Source organism: Miscanthus floridulus, chromosome 4 (assembly GCF_019320115.1).
Source record: "Miscanthus floridulus cultivar M001 chromosome 4, ASM1932011v1, whole genome shotgun sequence".
NCBI lineage: Eukaryota > Viridiplantae > Streptophyta > Magnoliopsida > Poales > Poaceae > Miscanthus > Miscanthus floridulus.
The window spans coordinates 62,503,198-62,511,462 of NC_089583.1; positions in this window are offsets into that span (position 1 = coordinate 62,503,198).

Genomic DNA, 8,265 nt, shown 5'->3' on the forward strand with positions numbered 1-8,265 from the left:
GTAATAGCTAAATTAACCATCTATAGTCTACCTGAATAAGAGAGCCACGTGGAGCATGCTGACAGTCTTCTCTCAACCCGGTCCATGATTGGTGTAAGGTCCTCAATGCATGGCTTGGTGGTGCCCATTGGTAGCCCTAAATATGTGAATGGCAGTGATCCAACCTAATAGCCAAACATATTGGCAAGATGATGCATTCTATCATGACAAACATTAATTGGTAGGATCTGTGACTTGTTGTAGTTGACCTTGAGACCCGAAGCAATCTCAAAGCTATTGAGTAATGCTTTCAAGAAGAACAATTGATGCGCATCAGCCTAAACAATGAGGAGGGTATCATCGGCATACTAGACTATGGGGAATTCACCATTTTCACAAGGGATGGGTGCTGTTAGTAGTGCAAGTGCTGACTCCCTATTGATGACATACTGAAGAAGTTCAACTACAATGACAAATAACAAGGGGGATAATGGATCTCCCTACCTAACACCCCTCTTGCATTTGAAGAATTTGCCCAGGACACCATTTTGGAGCACTGCTGACAATCCCATCGATAAGATATAGTGGATCCAAGATATCCATCTATCTGGGTCTAGGAAGCCCAAATGTTGCAACATCAGTAGGATAGTAGAGTGCTCAACTGTATCAAACGCCTTTTTGAAATCTAGTTTGAGAATTATAGCCTCCCTTCTTGAGTGATGACATTGGTGAATATATTCAAAGCTCTAGGCTAGACAATCTTGAATGGAACATGAATGAATGAAACCATATTGGTTACAATGAATGAGTTTGAGAATGACATTCTATAGTCTGTCCGCCAGGATTTTTGTCAATAGCTTCAGACTAATATTCAGCAATGAGATTGACCTAAAGTTATTGACTATTTCTAGGTTACTGGTCATGGGAACAAGGGTGATGTAGGAGTTGTTGATACACTCTCGGTTCACTATGCCATTATATAACTCATCACAGAGGGAATAGAAATCTTGCTTAATAATCTGCCAACACCTTTTCATGAACATGCCATTAAAATTATCAAGACCCAGGGCTTTATCGATTGGCATGCGTTTGACAATAGAATCAATCTCCTCATGTTCAAACGGTAACACCAACTCATCTAGACTAGGTACCATAGTGATAAGCGACTGTAGATCAAAGATCATGACCAGGCTGGTGGTTACACCCATGTGCTTTCTAAAAGAATTCTAGAGCAGCCCCGCTTTGCCTTCATGGTCGTGGACCCAAAGACCTTGCTCATTGAGGAGTTGGGGAATGGAGTTTTGCCTATGCAAGATTGTTGCCATCATGTGGAAAACTTTGGTGCATTCATCCCCAAACTTAACTCTATTCACTGTATATCTCTTTCTCCAGTAGACATTCTTATAATGCAGCAGAGTAGCAAGCTGATTTTTTATCATGATCCGAAGATTGAGTTCTGGGTTATAGAGAAACCTTCTATCTTCTAGAGCATCAAGGAAAAGAATGACCTTGTTATAGTTGGCGATCAAGAGGGATAGGTTGGATAGTCCTCGACTCTAGGTCTTCAAGGCACTGTGCAAAGCCTTTAATTTGGAGGAAATAGTTCTAGATGCCGATGACTGTTGCTGTGAAATAGTCCACTAATTTTGAACTATGTCAAGAAAACCTACATGCTTATTGTGAATTGCAACTATCCCATCCTTTTAATTACCTCGAGTACTCCTCTTTGGTTGTTTCCTCTTAGCAGATTTTCGTGTGTTACTATGCAGGAGGTGATGTCAAATCACTAGATTGAACATGGGAAACATGCCTTTCACACCTTCTTGCAGAAGGTAACGTGTATCTTCTTTGTAGTTCTTTTATTTATGAACCAAAAAGATAAATTAAATTCATACTTGTTTGACATGCATACCCTATGAACTAAATGGCATTCCCACTTAAAATGGCATTTGCCTTCTTAAAAAAATGGATGCCTATCGCTAAAGAAAAATGGGTTAGCTTCAAGAAAAATGCAAAGCCTTATGTCCAAATGGTCTCTAGGATATCTTTGGAGGCTATCTGCTTCTCTGTATATTTAGATTCATCTTATCTGAGTTCTAGTTAGACTACATAATCCAATGGAACTCAACTTTTTGAGCTAAACTGCTCTATTTGTGGGGAAGCTGAATAGAATAGCAAAGTCCCTTTTTCGTAAACCCTAGCATACTCCTATTCTTGGGCATGTAGGGCGTGTTTGTTTTCCTGACCCAGGGTGGCCCGTTCATCCCAACATGACCAGGCCAAGGTGAGGCAGCCCCTAGTGGTGCAACTCCAGGTGTTTGTTTTGGTGGCCCAAGAAGAGGCCGGCTGGGGGTGAGAAGTTGTTTGTTTGCCTGGCCCAAGTTGTAGATATCCCCAACTAACATCAACTTCCTAAAGGGGAAGGTGTTTGTTTCCCTAAATGGCTGGTGGCATGGCAGCAACTGCCAGCAACAGCCACTGCAGCAAGGAAATAGCAAGGAAAATTGACAAGTCTTAACACAACCTTAACTAAACAATTAACTAGCGGTTCCAACAATACAAACACAACATATTTGAGGCCTAAACTTGACACCTACAACAAGTACATAATCTCAGCTTGATCCACAAGTAGAACATATAAATAAGTAGTCCAACAACTAAAACAGTCTTCAGTGATAAGGATGGAGGAGGAGGGGTTGGTTTAGGAGAGGACAAGTCATCAGCAACACACAAGAGGAAGTTTGAGTTGTTTCTTGAGTTGAATGCAGCCTAGGCATCATCATAGGATTTGTACTTCTTGTAGGAATTCCCACGGTACCCATTCACCTGGTCATGGCACTCAGCCAAACTAGAGTAAACTCTAGGCTTATGGCCATTGAAAACCACATACCATGGACTCATCTGAGTTCTGCATGAAGTAACAAGCTGCCTCAGTTTATGTTATAGATCGAACCAAATGAGCAAATGAGAGTAAACATCATTGGCAGCAGAGTAGCATAGGCCTTAGTCATGTGGTTGATGGTCATAGACCACTAGTTCACTTCTTGTGGCTTCTCCAGGTGAGTAACCAAACAAGAATTTGGTTTAGGCACCAGGAGAAGACGCAAGAAGCAAAGTACATGGCCTACATCCTAATCCATCCAACATGTAAGACATCACTGGCATAGCAAAATGTTGGCCTCAGATTTCTTTAAATTCATATAACATTGGTATAGAATCATTGGTGGCACTAATTAAGTCACATAAAAGATCATGGCAAAAAAGAATCAAGCAGTGGGCAATAAGACTCAAGCACTGGGCAATATAAACTCAAGCACTGGACAATACCAAAAGGGTGTATTTGTTTGCATGGACATAATAGTTAGCAGCCATCAGACACCCTAGGTTGCAGCATAGAAAGGAAAAGCAAGAACAACAAAATCAAAAGAAGATAGTGCCACCTCATCATAGTATATCATCATCATAGGCCTTACCCAAATCCTCACCTTCACAACCCAATTAACAAGTCTAAAAACCTGGTCAGTCCTGCTCAATGGTTGCAAAGCATGTGACACACCCATCCTTAGCTACCAACATGATGAAAGATGAGCATATCATGATGCTAATTGGAAATGGAAGTGTCACATGGTGTTTCAAACCATGAAACAGAAGCAAAAGCAAACTGCAAATAGAATAAATAGGCAACTCATAAATAAATAGTTCTAACCATTCATGTCCATCACAAGCCTTACCAGATCAAGTACCAGCAGCCTCAGCTACCATCACCATAAGCAAATATTACATAAATATGGTTAGCCACCCCCCAAATGAGCAACCAAAATACCCCAAAAGGTCAGCTGCTATCAGTCAAGCTACCTTGCTGCACAAAAGGACCTATGTCACTACACAAAAGATGAGGGAAGGAGAGTGGTTAAGGAGGGTGGAGAACATATAAGGGTTCTCAACTACTTCCCTCCTCTAGCTTGTTGTAGAGGTAGAGTACAAGCATCCTAGATATAGTAGTGCTTGGCCAGGAAGTTCCTAAGCCAGATAACCCTATGGATGTCCACCATGTCCACAAAACCCTTACCCTATGCCTTGTTGTCCAGAAGGTGGTTGAATGCCACAATCAAGTCCTCCTCTATGAATCTAGGCATGTCCATCACAACATGGTAAAGGTTAGCATCAACATAAGCAGATCCTATCTCCCTCAAAGCATTGGCCACATTGTTGACTACGTTGGTCATGTTGGTCATGAGTAGCATCTCATCCTCACTAAAGCAAGCCCTCTTCCTCTTTCCACCCACTACAAAGCTGTTAGGCTCAATGGCCTTGCTACTCTCCCCATGGTTAGTCTTCTCATCCCCCAGCTGCTGGTGCCCAAATGTGCCCCCCATCTTGCCTACTATAGTGTCAGTGGTGTTGCTACTCACCCCTAGGGGCTCATTTGAGCCAACAGCAAACCTCCCAGTTGCATAGGTGCTGCCAAAGATAGTCTCTATCTCATCATAGAACCTAATAGGGGTGTTCAGGTACTCAGTTAGTGATCATGGTAAATAAACAATAGGACAAAAACAAATAATTAACTACACCCCAGCATTTACCTTCACATGACTAGCATAATGGTCCTGATCCAACATGATGGCCTTGGTGTCATCATCCCAAAGTGCCCCACTAAGGTCCTTGAGCTTGCAAACCCTCCCCCATCTCTGCCTCCAGTTCCTTAGGTGGTTATTGTGGGGGTATTAACCCCTATACCCTTACGGCTAGGCTTGGGCTAGCCCGGATCAGGGGGTCCGGTCCACTAGAAGACGACGTGCGGCCCGGCCAACCTATTCGGAATCCCACGTAAGGAATCAAGACAGATTTGGAGATCAAGCAAGATCCTGGTCGGTTAGAATAGGAATCCTTATTCGGCCACCTATGGCAATTATAACTGGCTAGGATTAGTTTCCAGATCTCTAACCCTGCCCCCCAAACTATATAAGGCGGGCAGGGGACCCCTCTAAAAACATATCTCATTGACATACAGCAATACAATCAGACGCATGACATAGGTATTACGCCTTTATGGCGGCCGAACCTGGATAAAATCTTGTGTCTGCCTTGCATCACCATCTTGTTTGTAGCATGCGCATCTGTCTGTCGATAATCTACTACCTTGGACATAACCCTAGGTAGACTGCCGACCATATTTCATCGATAGTGGTGCGCCAGGGAGGGGGTATGCGTACTGCTCTCCAGGTGAACAAGATGGTCATCATCCCCAGTTCCATAGCTATGCCGAATGGCCTCACGTTCACCATCAGCCAGATCACCTGGACCACCGGCTCCGACGACTTCATCGCCATGACCCCGGAGGAGGCGCGGGTTCAATCTGCGTTGACCACTGCTTCAACTCCATTAGCTACGGCTCCGAACACGGAGGATTTGGCTGCGACCACGGTGGATCCGGCTCCGACCATGGTGGATCTAGCTCTGACCACACTAGTGTTGTCTTTAGCCACACCAACAACCCATCGTCTGCTTCCTCGCTACAAAAGGAGGCAGATCGACAACACCGACTTGCTTGACTCCATCAATCAGGTCGGCACCAAACTTGCCAAAACCCTAGCTCTGGTAAGTTCGATTCAAAGTCAACCTAATGAGCAGGTAACTATGACCCACAATAGATCTACCCGACCAGCTCGGGTCAGTCGTCCTGCACAACTCGGTACGGATCTCGTGCTCACATTTACTCCTGAAGGGCGCTCCATTCGTTGCTAGCCAGCCCCTACAACGGGTCTCCGGCTCTCCGAGCATGAAGCCTCGATGGAGAACCACTAGGTCTAGCCCTACGGCCTACGCAACCTCGTCAACATGGTCCGAATTGAGGATTATTAAGAAGGATCGGTCCACACAGTCCAAGAGGGTGGCTCAGGCTCCTCGTTCGGCATCGCATCTAATGCCTCCGTTCACACCGAGCTCCAACATCATGACGATGAAGGCATTGAATATGATCTGGTTATCCTAGACCATGCCCCGGGATTCCTGCGATTCCCATCCTTCCCACCAAGGCGAGGGGACTTGATCAATGTCGTCAGTAATGACGAACCACCGGTAGTCGGTGAAACAGAACAAGAAAGGCTAGCACGTGAAGCATGCAATATTGACCGGTTTAATCGCCGACAAATTGAAGCCAAGGCAGAAGAGGAGGCCTGACGCATAAGGGTCCAGCCACGCAACCTTAACAATGCCTTTGACAGGGTGGGGGACAAGCAGGTCTTCAGGACTCCAAGCGCCAACATAGCTGTTGCTATGGCAACAATGCAACGACTACCCAACACCTCAGAAATATAGGCAGTTCGTGATGATATACAAGCTTACCTGACGGCTGCTATGGCCCAGACTGCAGAGATTGTAAATCAAGCCTGAGCTCCATCCGTCTCAGTCGAATCAAGCCATAGCCGCCAGTACTCAAGTTGCTCACAGCCACCCAACCAACGTGGCTCGGACAACAATGACCCATCAGACAACCATCAAGGCAGGAACAGTGGCCATGATGGTGGTCAGGACGATAACTGTCATCGGGATGACAACCACCGTGACTTTCAGGACGACAACCGCCGAGACAACCGCGATAATCGCCATGATAACCATGGCCACAGGGTTAATCAGGATGGCAACCGAGATCACCGTGATGGCAATAATGATCTCCGCCATCAACCAAAGAGCCAACGATCGTGCATCCCACGAAAGCTATCACCATATGGAATATGATACTGCCCACGGCCCTCCGGGTTTGAAGCAGTTTACTCCGCACCTTCGCCAAGTCATATGGCCCAAGAACTTCAAGCTTGAAAAACTTCAGAAGTACGACGGCAAGGAGAACCCCGAATTATGGGTCATGCTCTATGAAACTACGTGCAAATCAGCCATGGCTGACGAGCACGTCATGTCTAACTACTTCCCAGTCATTGTCAGCCATGCAGGTCACCAATGGCTGGTCAGCTTGTCAGCAAACTACTTTGATTCTTGGCAAGAGCTCAAGCAAGCTTTCATCGACAACTTCAATGCTACTTGCGAGCAACCCGGCAACAAATATGATCTGCAGCGGATTCAAGACTGGAAAGATGAGCCACTATGTGAGTACGTTCAGTGTTTCTCAGAGATGCGCATCAAGGTCCCATCAATCTCCGACAATGAGGCAATCAAGGCTTTCATTACTGGTCTCTACTTCCATAATGCCCTACAAGACAAGCTCCTTCGCAAGAGACCTGAATCAGTCACAGCGCTCCTGCCCACTGCCAAGAAATATGCGGATGCCGACGATGCTAAAAAGATAATCATCGAAGAAGCAGCAAGGGTTCCACGCTCTGACCACCCCCCACACCGCGATGACTACCATGGCAACTATGGTCGGAACGATAATTTTGATCGCCACAACCAGCACAACGACCCCCGTGACCACCGCGACCAGCGTAATCAGCAGCGTAATCACCATGACGATTACAAGGGCAAGCGTGCTCGGGAAGACGACGGCGAGGTCAACACCGTTAAGAAAGGTGGCAGACGTCGCAACTACGAAGAAGACTATGCCAAAGCATTGAAAGGACCCTGCCAGCTTCACCCCAAGTCAAACCATACCATGGAGAATTATTGCGTTCTCAAGTCTATCTACATGCATCAACAGGCTCTGGATACATCCGACAAGCCTAACGACGTAGGGGAATAGCGCAACGAAGACAACGATGATGAAGACGCAGATCCTCATCACAAGTATGTCAAGCCAACCAATCATGTCCACACCATCATTGGAGGCAAAGTGTCTATCGAGACCAAACAAGAACACAAGCTACTCGCCCGCGCATGCTTGAACGTGGCCAACACTGACAACCTCATTGCCAATCCGCGGCTCCCTCCTTGGTCTCACCGCGAGATCTCCTTTAGCAGAAAGGACTAATGGGCTACAATACCTAAGCCAGGATGTTTTCCCCTAGTCCTCAATCCTTGTATCAACAAGGTTTAGTTCGATAGAGTGCTGATTGATGATGGCAGTTCCATTGATATACTGTTCAAGAACAGTCTGCCAGCCCTAAAGATAACCCAGGTGGATCTCAAACCATACGAGGCACAGTTCTAGGGTGTCCTCCCTAGACAGAGCTCTACACCCTCGAGTAGATCACGCTACCTATGTAGTTTGGTACCCCAGACCACTTCCGCACTGACTACATCAACTTCGTGGTCGCTGACTTCGACAGCACCTACCATGCTATCCTTGGTCGACCATCGCTCACCAAATTCATGGCCATACCTCACTACATGTAT